The sequence below is a fragment of the Pan paniscus genome, chromosome 1 (assembly GCF_029289425.2).
Source record: "Pan paniscus chromosome 1, NHGRI_mPanPan1-v2.0_pri, whole genome shotgun sequence".
Classification (NCBI taxonomy): domain Eukaryota; kingdom Metazoa; phylum Chordata; class Mammalia; order Primates; family Hominidae; genus Pan; species Pan paniscus.
This window is the reverse complement of record NC_073249.2, coordinates 93,483,333-93,496,723: the sequence shown is the minus strand read 5'-3', so window position 1 is coordinate 93,496,723 and position 13,391 is coordinate 93,483,333.

Below are 13,391 nucleotides of genomic sequence, written 5' to 3'. Positions count from 1 at the left end.
ATGCTATGCATACAGAAGGTTTTAGGGTTGAAGTATACTGACGTCTGCAATTCACTCTGAAATGCGTACAAAAATAAAATGGATTAATGGATAGATGTATAGTTATGTAAAAAAGCAAGTAGAATAAAATGTTACTGTGGAATGTAGTTAGTGGATATTTATGGGTTTTCACTGGAAAAAATTATTTCACCTTTTACGTATGTTTGAAAATGTTTGTAATAAAATGTTGAAAAAGTGTTGAAAATAAGAGTCCTTATGTTTGGAGATAGATACAGAAACATACACAGACGATGTCAGAGGTTTGCCTTAAAATAACCCAGGTGGAGGGGATTGGGTTGGGATGTGGGTGAAATAAAATTGGTCATATACGGTTAATTGTTCTGAGTGATAGGTATATTGGGTTCATTACACCATTCTCTATTTTGTGTATATTTGAAATTTTTCATAATACAAAGTTTTTTTAATTGCAGATATTTAAAAAGTTTAAAACCATGCAGAAGGTATAAAATAAAAAAGCAGCCGGGGGTAGTGGCTCATGCCTGTAATCCCAGCACTTTGGGAGGCCGAGGTGGGCAGATCATGAGGTCAAGAGATCGAGACCATCCTGGCCAACATGGTGAAACCCCGTCTCTACTAAAAATACAAAAATTAGCTGGGCGTGGTGGTGGATGCCTGTAGTCCCAGCTACTTGGGGGGCTGAGGCAGGAGAATTGCTTGAACCCAGGAGGCGGAGCTTGCAGTGAGCCGAGATCACGCCACTGCACTCCAGCCTGGCGACAGAGCAAGACCCCGTCTCAATAAATAAATAAAGCAAAAGAGCAAAACTCTCCCCCAGGACCCTAGGCCCTCCCCACAAAGAAAACCACTGTTGACCACTTTCTGCATATTCCAGAAGACAATTTATCCATACTAGCAGGTAGATGTGAACTGAATATATGTTTTTTTAATATTATTTTCTAATTTACACAATGGTGGTATATTAGTTTCCTATTGCTGCTATAACAAATTACCACAAACCTAGTGTCACAACACAAATTTATTCTCTCTTATAGTTCTGTAGATCCGAAGTCTGAACAGATCAGGTATCACTGGGCTAAAATCAGGAGGTCCTTTTTTGGAGGTTCTAGAGGAGACCCGGTTTCCTTCTCTTCTCCGGTTTCTATAGGCACCACTTCCTGCATTTTTAGAACCACAAAATTGCATCTCTGTGCATTCTCCCGCAGTCACATCTCCTCTTCTACTTTTAAGGACCCTTGTGATTATATTGAGCCCACCCTGGTAATCTGGGATAATCTCCCATTTTAAAGTTATTTAATTGGCCACCTTAATTCTATCTGCAATCTTAATTACCCTTTACCATGTAATTTTTAATTGATGGGTTCTGCGGATTAGCACATTGTCATCTTCGGGGGGAGGGGTCATTATTCTACCTATGGTTGCAGAGGCGTGACTGATAGTAGAAGGAGATGAGATCAGAAAGGTAGTGAGGATACCAGATCATGTATAGGGCATTGCAGGATATTTTAAAGACTTTGGCTTTTACTCTGAGTGAAATGGGAAGCTATTTTAACATTAGAGGATTGTTAAAAAAAAAAAAAAAGTCATGTGGGCCAGGTGCAGTAGCTCATGCCTATAATCTCAGCACTTTGGAGGCCGAGGCAGGTGGATCACTTGAACCCAGGAGTTTAAGACCAGCCTGGGCAACATAGCAAGACCTCGTCTCTACAAAAACAAAAATTAGCCAGGCATGGTGGCACATGCCTGTAGTCCCAGCTACTCAGGAGGCTGAGGTGGGAGAACTGCTTGAACCTGGGAGGCAGAGTTTGCAGTGAGCTGAGATCACACTGATGCATTCCAGCCTGGGCGGCAGAGTGAGACCTTGTCTCAAATAAATACATAAATAAAAAGAAATAGAAACAGGTTTTCGCTATGTTGTCCAGGCTGGTCTTGAACTCTTGGCCTCAAGTGATCCACCCATCTTGGCCTCCCAAAGTGCTAGGATTACAGGTGTAAGCCACTGCGCCCAGCCTGGACCCCTAAAAACTTCTTCAATGTGTCAGACACCTGATTCTTCTAATCTTACTAAAGTACTTGCCACTTCCTGATCATCAAGTCCAATTAGTAAGATGTCATTAATATAGTGGACTGGCATGATGTTGAGCAGAATAAGATAGCTGAATTCCCTGCAGACTATATTGGGTTAGAGAATAGGAGAGTTAACATGATCTGTGGCACAGTGATTGTGTGCTCTTGTCCTTCCCATATAAAGGCAAATTGCTCTTACTCATTCTTTTTTTTTTTTTTTTTTTTTTTTTGAGAAGTCTTGCTCTTATCCCCAGGCTGGAGTGCAGTGGCGTGATCTTGGCTCACTGCAACCTCCGCCTCCTGGGTTCAAACGATTCTCCTGTCTCTGCCTCCCAAGTAGCTGGGATTAAGTTGCCTGCCACCACGCCCAGCTAATTTTTTTGTACGTTTTAGTAGAGATGGGGTTTCACACCATGTTGGCCAGGCTGGTTTCGAACTCCTGATCGCAAGTGATCCACCCGCCTCGGCCTCCTAAAGTGCTGAGATTGCAGGCGTGAGCCACTGCGCCCGGCCGCTCTTGCTCATTCTTACCAATGAGTATGGAGAACACATTTGCCAAGCCAACAGTCACATACTAGTTGCCAGAAGCTGTCCAGTAAAGAGACCACATTCAGTGTAGCAGCTGAGATTGGGGCTACCATGTGGTTAAAGTTATGATGATCCTTTATCATTGACTCCAATCATTTGGCTTCTGCAGGGGTCATACAAGTGAACTGAATACTATATGAACCTGTATGTATCCCTCACTTAGTCCCAACAAAACCACCATCCCAGTATTTGATGGTGGTGCTAATCTCTACAATTTTTCCAAAGACAGGTACTGCTTTTGATTTACTATCTTGTCCAGGGATGGGTGGGGTTGGTGGGGGGGGGGCAGTTTCTAGAACATCTTGGCCTTTCCTTTTTTAATTTTTAAAATTATTATTATTATTTTTGAGATAGGGTCTTGCTCTGTTGCCCAGGCTGGAGTGCAGGGGCACTATCATAGCTCACTGTGGCCTTGAACTCCTGGGCTCAAGAGATCCTCACCTCAGCCTCCAGAATAGCTGGGATTACAAGAGCGTGCCACCATGCCTAGCTTGGCCCTTCCTATATAATAGCTCTTAGTATATACTAAGCTACTTAGTATATACTTAGCTACTAAGTATATTTTTCTGCATTATATCCTCAGCAACTGGTAAGAAAACCACAGGGTGGATCCATGAACCCATTGGATACACTGTAAGGCAGATTGGGCCAGAATTCCACTCACCACCTGGAATCCATAGCTCCCATTCTAACCAGACAACCATGAATGACATTTCAGGTCCTTTGGTATCAGCATTGGCTCAAACTTCATGTATAATAAATCCCAAAAGGTCTGGACATTCCCCACTTTGCTAGTGCACAGTTATCCTAGCCAATAGATGCAGGTTCCTTTGGGGAAGGATCAAGGAAAATTTATCATAAATACTTGTGATGATGTTTGCAGGGTCTTTTCTCAGAGGAACTTAGTCTCCACTCCAATTGATGGACTTTGGATCTGTCACATGATGTAGATCTGGAAGGCCTGCCAAATCTGATGTAGATTTGGGAGGCCCGCCTCAGCCTCCCAAAGTGCTGGGATTATAGGCGTGAGCCACCATGCCCATCCAATTTTTTGTATTTTAGTAGAGATGGGGTTTCCCCATGTTGGCCAGGCTGGTCTCGAACTCCTGGCCTCAAGTGATCCGGCCACCTTGGCCTCCCAAAGTGCTGGGATTACAGGTGTGAGCCACTGCACCCGGCCTAGTTCTGGCATTTTTATCGCACCTACTGTAGTGTGTCATTGAGTCCAAGTTTCAAGGAGCCATCTCCTTGATTAGTACTGGCTCCAGGTGTCCTTGCCAGGACATTGAACCCCAAAATATATATGAATGCTTCATGTCAATACATTTTGCCCTATCCATCATTTTCCACAGCCTCCCCCTTATTCCAGACTCACTCCATGTGTTCTCCCAGCTCCAACTGGTTCATATTAGCCAGGTCACAGAATTTTTTTGATATGTAACAATTTCCTCCTGGAACTGCATACCTCTGCTTGTATTGTGTTGTGTTGAGGCATAATTCTAGTTATCTCCCTGGAGATTAAAAAAAATAAGACTGAGAGAGGTGGTACTTGGTAAAGACAAGTAGTATACTTGAGATATCTTTCTTGTGCAAAGTCTTTGCAGGGTCTGTATGCAAGAGGAGGCTGCTTTCCTTTAGCAAGGGGAGAGGGTTGCTTCTGCTGGCCTGGAATGTTAAGAAGAATCTGGAGGTTCCAGATTATCAGGTTCTCATGTACCCAAATGTTTCATCCCAGGTCTTTTGGTCTTACTCTTCCTATTAGGGTCTTTGATATAGGAGACCTATTGGCACTGTGCATTCAGTCTCCTTTGCAGTTCTGCCACGTATCAATGAGATTCCATATCTGATTTTCAGTGCAGTCTGCCTTGCAACTGAGATGAGAGTCTCCTTAGAGACTCTTGCCATATAGGCTCTCTGGATTTACAGCACACCTTGAGTTGATAGCTGGCTGATGTGAATCTATAATTTTCTTTTTTTAAAGGCTTCCAAAGCAATTAACAAAAGCCAGAAGACTCTGGCTTTTGATGGGGACCAAATGTGCTCCCCCTCCCATCCAAGGCCCCCCTTCTCCAGATCAAGCAGCCCGGTTCCTTTAACACTCTCCTGCAGTTTTCATGAAAACCTGCCTGTTTATTGCCCATCTCAGATGCGACACTGCTAACTGAGTCCTGAGATCCAGGTGTATTCAGTGTTTGGGAGAAATGGAATTTGGAAGGGGAGATTCAGGAAGCTGGCAGGGGTTCTCCAGGCATGCTCCAGGGAGCATCTTCCGGAAGACATCCTGTTGGGTCCTGCTCCAACACCTAGCCTATCTCTTCCCTTTCTGGAAACATGATCTGGGATTTTTCTTTCTTCTTTTCCTTTTTGAGACAAAGTTTTGCTCTTGTTGCCTGGGCTGAAGTGCAATGGCACAATCTCAGCTCGCTGCAACCTCCACCTCCCAGTTTCAAGCAATTCTCCTACCTCAGCCTCCCAAGTAGCTGGGATTACAGGCACCTGCCACCGTGCCCAGATAGTTTTTGTATTTTTAGTAGAGATGGGGTTTCACCATGTTGGCCAGGCTGGTCTCAAACTCCTGACCTCAGGTGATCCGTCCTCCTCAGCCCCCCAAAGTGCTGGGATTATAGGCGTGAGCCACTGCGCCCAGCCTTTTTTTGTTTTTTGTTTTTTGTTTTTTTGAGACAGAGTCTCGCTCTGTCACCCAGGCTGGAGTGCAGTGGCGTGATCTCGGCTCACTGCAAGCTCTGCCTCCTGGGTTCACGCCATTCTCCTGCCTCAGCCACCCAAACAGCTGGGACCACAGGCGCCCGCCACCACGCCCGGCTAATTTTTTTGTATTTTTAGTAGAGGCGGGGTTTCACCATGTTAGCCAGGATGGTCTCAATCTCCTGACCTCGTGATCTGCCCACCATGGCCTCCCAAAGTGCTGGGATTACAGGTGTGAGCCACCGCGCCCGGCCCCCCCCCCTTTTTTTTTTAAGCATATGGAACTCAGGCAATGGGATTTTTCTTTTCTTTCTTTCCTTCCCTCCTTCCCTCCTTCCCTCCTTCCTTCCTTCCTTCCTTCCTTCCTTCTTTCTTTCTTTCTTTCTTTCTCTCTTTCCTTCCTTTCTTTCTTTTTGACAGAGTCTTGCTCTGTCGCCCAGGCTGGAGTGCAGTGGTGTGATCTTGGCTCACTGCAACCTCTACCTCCTGGATTCAAGTGATTCTCCTGCCTCAGCCTCGCAAGTAGCTGGGATTACAGGTGTGTGCCACCATGCCCAGCTAAATTTTGTATTTTTTAGTAAAGATGGGGTTTCACCATGTTGGCCAGGCCGGTCTTGAACTCCTGACCTCATGATCCGCCCGCCTCAGCCGCCCAAAGTGCTGGGATTACAGGCATGAGCCACCATACCCTGCCGTATTTTTCATCTTCTAACATTTGCGAACCACTTGGTAGGAGTTTGGTGTAAAGTCAAATCACCAGTTTCAAGTAGTAACACATTTCAAAACAATACACCTTTTTAAAAATTTCACAATAGTGGAAAAAAAATCAGTGTTTCCCCCCCTGTTCTTGACAGTTTTTTTTCCATTGCTGTATGCACAGAACAGTGCCTGTCACATAGCTGTCACTCTAAGTATTTGCTGCCTATTTGACTAATAAAATTAAATACATACATATTTGAGACAGTGTCTCACTCTGTCACCCAGGCTGGAGTGCAGTGGTGCGTTCATAGCTCACTTCAGCCTCAGTCTCCTGGGCTCAAGTGATTCTCCAGCCTCAGCCTCCCGAGTAGCTGGGACTAAAGGCACGCCCCACTATGCTCGGCTAATTTTTTTCATTTTTTTGTAGAGACGGGATCTCCCTATGTTGCCCAGGCTGGTCTTAAACTCTTGGCCTCAAGAGATCCTCCCAACTTGGCCTCCCACAGTGTGGGGTTACAGGCATGAGCCACCTTGCTTGCCCAAAACTAAATATTGAAATAGATAAATACTTATTGAATGGATAAGTGGGAATGATAACATTGTTTACAAATTAATCCGGCTGAGAAGAAAGGCAAGTGAAGAGAAAACAGCCAGCCAGGGAGCACAGCCCAGCCAAGAGAGTGGGGGGCACCCCTTCCCGTCGGCCACCAGGGGAGTTGGAGAGGGAGGACGTACCCTTCCCCACCCTGCTCCCTCCCCCAGCTCACAAGCTGTGGGCTGATGCGGCCGCTGGTCCCCGCTCTCAATACCTGAATGAACTATTTGGCTGAAAGCCTAGGGTGAGGTGTTCGGGGGACGGAGAGCAGGGCGTGGACTTCGCTCCGCCGCTAGGTGGCGGGCTGGCTCAGGACAGGTGAGCCCGGCAGAGAGTGCCGGAGGGGGAGGAGCCCAGCAGGGAAGGGCAGAGGGGCACCCTGGCGGTGGGAGGGGATCTGCGTAGGACCCCAGCAACGTTGGGGGACATTTCCCTTGAGTGGAGTCAAGGATGCGACATTGTTCAAGAAAATATTCCATTCAGGAGTTGGGAGCAGAGACCATGCTATGCCCAGTATGAGGGGAAGGGGTGAGGGAGTGTCACCTCAAGGCACCCCCCCGTCCAGAGAAAGGGGTGGAAGTATAAATCCCAGTGGGGTGCCCTGTGCTCTAATTCGGGGAGAAAATGCAGCAAGGAGTCCAAAGGCAGGGGTAGTTTCCTAAGGAATCATATTTGAGATGCGCCTTGCAGGCGGAGTTCTGTTTTAACAGAAGCAGCATGTGGGTAACAGCCTGAACAAGTACAGAGCCTGGAAAGTGACTCTTTCAACCTGGAGGGAGGAACAGGCTGCGCTGGGGAGGGGTCTTCTCAGTTCCCCGCTGGAGACGGGCCTGCCTTCTTCTGTCAGAAGGGTTTGGTGGCTGGAGGAGAGCGAGGTGTTGGGGGGTGTGGGGTTGTGTGTGGCGTGTGTCTGAATTGCAAAGAGGAGTGAAGGCTTCCAGCGACACCTTGACCACAGGCTGGCTCTCCAGCATCTGGAGGAATCAGAGGGAGAAGGGACGTTCTAAAATGATCATGGAGGGCCAGGCATGTTGGTTCACGCCTGTAATCACAGCACTTTGGGAGGCCGAGGCAGATGGATTACTCGAGGTCAGGGGTTCGAGACCAACCTGGCCGACATGGTGAAACAACGTCTCTACTAAAAATACAAAAAAAAATTAGCTGGGTATGGTGGCGGGCACCTGTAATCCCAGCTACTTGGGAGGCTGAGGCCGGAGAATGGCTTGAATCTGGGAGGTGGAGGTTGCAGTGAGCCGAGTTCATGCCATTGCACTCCAGCCTGGGCGACAGAGCAAGACACAGTCTCTAAATAAATAAATAAATAAAATGATCATGGAAGAACTGGGGACCTGATTGTGTGGTTCTGCACCCCCCACCTGTTGCTTCATTTATGCATGTAATCTACAGATACTCCCTGAGCACCTATTCCATCTGGCATTGTGCTGGGCACCAGATAGAGGTCAATGAGACAGGGCCCTTGCCCTTGAGAGGTTCATAGTCTACCCAAAAAGATACATAAACAATTCATTACAATACTACATAATAATAAAGTGACAATAGCTCTTCACTGTTTATTCTGTCCTGGGTACTTGATACACAGCATCTTAGAGTCACAACCACCTGCTCAACCACGTAGTGGCATCCCCATTTTAATAAACAGAGAGATTGAGGCCCAGAGAGGTTAAGTAATTAGTTCAAGGTCATCCAGTTTGCTTGAGCAGAAGCGAGATTGAAATCCAGATCTGTTTGACTCCAAAACTGTGCTCTTTCCACTGTACCATGAGCTCCTACTTAAGGAGTCTATACCCAGAGAGAGGGCATAGGAGTGGGTGTCGGGGGAAGGTTCCCCAAGGTGGGCAGGAGACTTGGAGAATGAGTTGGAGGCAGGTGGAAAAAGGGGATGCCAAGCCAAGGGAAATACATCAGAGGCCAAGTGCCCTGTGTTTCAGGAAGAGTGAAAAGCCTCAGCTGTCCAGGGCCAGGCTGGACCCTCAGCCCTTCAATCTAGTGGTCTCCATGACAACAGGCTCACCCAGGTCTTTAGAAGTGCATTTTCCTGGAATTGGCACAGTAGAGGCATGGCCCATCTCTTTGTCTCTGACTGGTGAGCTGGCTGTTTCCCAGGCTTCCCCCTCTCCCAGATTGCTCACTCTCTGCTCAGGCTGTCTCTTCTCCCAAGAGCAGCAAGAGGCTCACTTATCTTTGCAATTTCTTTCTATTTGGAAGTTACTTTCCTCTTTAGCTGCTTGTATGCATGCTTCAAGAAACAGAAATATTTTCTGAGTATTTTCAGTTGCACTGCATCTTCCTACATGGTATGTTATAAGGATCCTTTAAGATTAGGAGAAGCTGTGGGAGATTTAAGCCATTGCTACTTTACTCCCAAATTCATCACTAGGATTTAAAGATTTTAAGCTCATAACTCATGTTGCCATATGTGAACTGCTCAGAAAATGTTTTCCTAGAGCACTTCTGCAGAGCCATCTTTATTATTCTCATCTGTTTGGTAAGTAGGTTTGTGAACAATAGTTTTGATAAATTCTACCAGCATTTTACCAGTTCAAAAGCACCTTTTTTTTTTTTTTTTTGAGACAGCGTCTTGATGCGTCATCTAGGGTGGAGTGCCATCATGGTGCAACCACAGCTCACTGCAGCCTAGACCTCCCAGCTCAATTGAGCCTCCCACTTCAGCCTCTCAAGCAGATGGGACCTCAGGTGCACACCACCACACCCAGCTAACTTTTAAAAATTATTATGATTTTTAGTAGAGACAAAGTCTCATGCCCAGGCTGGTTTTGAACTCCTGGGCGGCCCAAGTGATCCTCCCATCCTGGCCTCTCAAAGTGCTGTCAGCCATTGCACCTGGGCCAAAAGCACTTCTTGGCTATGTTCCACGTGATGGCAAAAAACACAGCAACCGGTCCACTACACTATACTTTTCATTCTATTTTTTTTTTTTTTACATCTGATTTCATTCAGGACTAGTTGTAGTTCTCTTAGTCCATTAGCTAATTGCTAAAATATCTCCCATCACTGAAAAAAGAAAAAAATTCTTTGACTCCTCATTCCCTTCCATCTACTGCCCCATTTCTCCATTCCCTGTAGAGCAGAACTCCTCAGAAGAGATGACTGAGCTCACTGTTTCCCCTTCTCTCCTCCCATTCTGTCTTGAGCCCACTTCCATGAGGCTTTTATTACCACCAGCCCACAGCTCTTGCCAAGGTGTCCGGTGTCCAGACCCAGCACCTCATCGAATCCAGTGGGCCGTTCTCAGCCCTCACTCTAAGTGACTGATCATCCCCTTCTTGAAATCCTTGTCTCACATGGGCTTCCAACGCCCTCTCCTGGTTTACTTCCTACCTCACGGGCTGCTCCTTCTCCGTCTCCTTTGCTGGGCCCTCCTCTCTTCCTGATCTCTAAGTGTTGGGATCCCCCTCTTTTCCTGTCCCTCTCTCTCTACTTGCTTTCAAGCCACCCTCACCCAGAAGCATGACTAAATGCCAGCTCCACACTGATGATGCACACATTTCTACATTTCTTTTCTTTTCTTTTTTTCAGATACAGTCTTGCTCTGTTGCCCAGGCTGGAGTGCAGTGGTGTGATCTTGGCTCACTGCAACCTCTGCCTCCCAGGTTTGAGCAATGCTCCTGCCTCAGCCCTGCTAGTAGCTGGGATTACAGGCACGTGCCACGATGCCCAGCTAATTTTTGTATTTTTAGTAGAAACGGGGTTTCGCCATGTTGGCCAGGCTGGTCTCGAACTCCTGACCTCAGGTGATCCACCCACTTTGGCCTCCTGAAGTGCTGGGATTACAGGCACGAGCCACTGCGCCCGGCCTTGACAACACCCACATTTCTATCCCTACCCTGGACCTCTCTCCTGAACTCTGGACTCATGTATCTGATGCCTCCTGATATCTCAAATGGAAAACCCGATGGCCCTCAGACCTGCTCTTCTCTCAGTGCTCCCCAGCTTGGCACACGGTACCACCATTCTACCAGTGGCTCAGGCCAAACACCTGGGTACCATCGCTGACTCCTCCGATAGTCAGCTTGGGCTGCCATAACGAAGTACGGTCATGCTTTGTTTAATGATGAGGATACATTCTGAGAAACGTGTCATTAGGCAATTTCGTTGTTGTGTGAACATCATAGAGTGTACTTACACAAACCTAGATGGCATGGCCTACTACACACCCAGGCTGTTGCTCCTGGGCTACAAACCTGTACAGCATGTTACTGTACCTAATACTGTAGGCAATTGTAACACAATGGTATTTGTGTATCTAAACATAGAAAAGATACAATAACAACAATATAATATAAAAGATAAAAAAAATGGCACACCTGCAGGGTGCTGTGGCTTATGCCTGTAATCCCAGCACTTTGGGAGGCCGAGGTGGGCAGACTGTTTGAACCCAGGAGTTTGAGACCATCCTGGGCAACATGGCAAAACCCTGTCTTAACAAAAATTAACTGGGCATGGTGGTGAACCCCTGAACACCCCTGTAGTCCCAGCTACTTGGGGGCTGAGGTGGCAGGATCACCAGAGCCCAGGGGGTCAAGGCTGCAGTGAGCCGAGATCGCACCACTACACTCCAGCCTGAGTGAGACAGGGTCTAAAAAAGAAAAAAGAAAAAAAATAATGTATACCTGCATAGGGCACTTACCATGAATGGAGCTTGCAGTGCTGGAAGTTGTTTTGTGTGAGTCAGTGAGTAAGTGGTGTATAATATGAAGGCCTAGAGTGTTAACACTACTGTAGACTTTATAAACACTACATTTAGGCTACACTAAATTTATTTAAAAACTTTTTTTTGTCTAACCCTACTGGAAACAAAAAAATTTTTTTTTATTTATTTCTTTAATAATAAACTTAGCTTATGGTAACTTTTTACTTTATAGACTTAAATATTTTTAACTTTTTTTTTTTGAGATAGGGTCTCACTCTGTCACCCAGGCTGGAATGTAGAATGGCGTGATCATGGCTTGCTGAATCCTTGACCTCCTGGGCTCAAGTGATCATTTCACCTGAGTAGCTGAGACTACAGGCGTGCACCACCATGCTTCGCTAATTTTTTTTTTTTCCCGGCTAATTTTAAAAAAAATTTTTTTAGAGACTGGGTTTCGCACTGTTGCCTAGGCTGGTCTCTAACTCCTGGGCTCAAGCAATCCTCCTGTCTCAGCCTCCCAAATTGCTGGGATTACAGGCATGAGCCACTGCGCCCGGCCTAAATTTTTTTTTTTTTTTTTTTGAGACAGAGCCTTGCTGTGTCACCCAGGCTGGAGTGCAGTGGTGCAATCTTGGCTCACTGCAAGCTCTGCCTCCCGGGTTCATGCCATTCTTCTGCCTCAGCCTCCCAAGTAGCTGGGACTACAGGCGCCCACCACCACACCCGGTCTATTTTTTTGTATTTTTAGTAGAGACGGGGTTTCACTGTGTTAGCCAGGATGGTCTCGATCTCCTGACCTTGTGATCCGCCCGCCTTGGCTTCCCAAAGTGCTGGGATTACAGGTGTGAGCCACCGCACCCAGCAATTTTTTTAACTTTTAAAAACTTTTTATATATATTTTTTGAGACAGGGTCTTGCTCTGCCACCCAGGCTGGAGTGCAGTAGTGCAATCATGGCTCACTGCAGCCTCGACCTCCCAAGCTTGGGTGATCCTCCCACCTCAGCCTCCTGAGTAGCTGGGGCCACTGGGGTGTACCACCATGCCTGGCTATTTTACATTTTTTGTAGTGACTGAGTTTCCCTGTTTTGTCCAGGCTGGTCTTGAATTCCTGGGCTTGAGAGATCCTCCTGCCTCAGCTTCCCAAAGCTCTGGGATTACAGGCATGAGCCACTGCACCTGGCACATTTAAAAAAATTTTTTGACTCTTTTTTTTTTTTTTTTTTTTGAGGTGGAGTCTGGCTCTTTTGCCAGGCTGGAGTGCAGTGGCACGATCTTGGCTCACTGCAACCTCTGCCTCCCGGGTTCAAGCGATTCTCCTGCCTCAGACTATTGAGTAGCTGGGACTACAGACGTGCGCCACCACACCCAGCTAATTTTTGTATTTTTAGTAGAGACGGGGTTTCACCATGTTGGCCAGGATGGTTTCGATCTCTTGACCTCGTGATCTGCCCGCCTCGGCCTCCCAAAGTGCTGGGATTACAGGCATGAGCCACTGCACCCTGCGTTTTTTGATTCTTTTGTAATAACACTTAGCTTAAAACACAAACACATTGTATAGCTGCACAAAATATTTTTTCTTTATATCCTCATTCTATGCTTTTTCCTACTTATTTTTTTTTAATTTAAAAAACTTTTTTGTTAAAAAAGACACAAACACACACATTAACCTAGGTCTGCACAGAGTCAGGATTGTCAATATCACTGTCTTCCACCTCCACATTTTTTTTTTTTAAGATGGAGTTTCGCTCTTGTTGCCCAGGCTGGAGTGCAACGTCATGATCTTGGCTCACTGTAACCTCTGCCTCTTGGGTTCAAGTGATTCTCCTGTCTCAGCCTCCTGAGTAGCTGGGATTACAGGCACTTGCTACCACACCTGGCTAATTTGTTTGTTTGTTTGTTTGTTTTTGTTTGTTTTTTGAGACGGAGTCTCACTGTGTCGCCCAGGCTGGAGTGCAGTGGCGTGATCTCGGCTCACTGCAAGCTCTGCCTCCCGGGTTCACACCATTCTCCTGCCTCAGCCTCCCAAGTAGCTGGGACTACAGGTG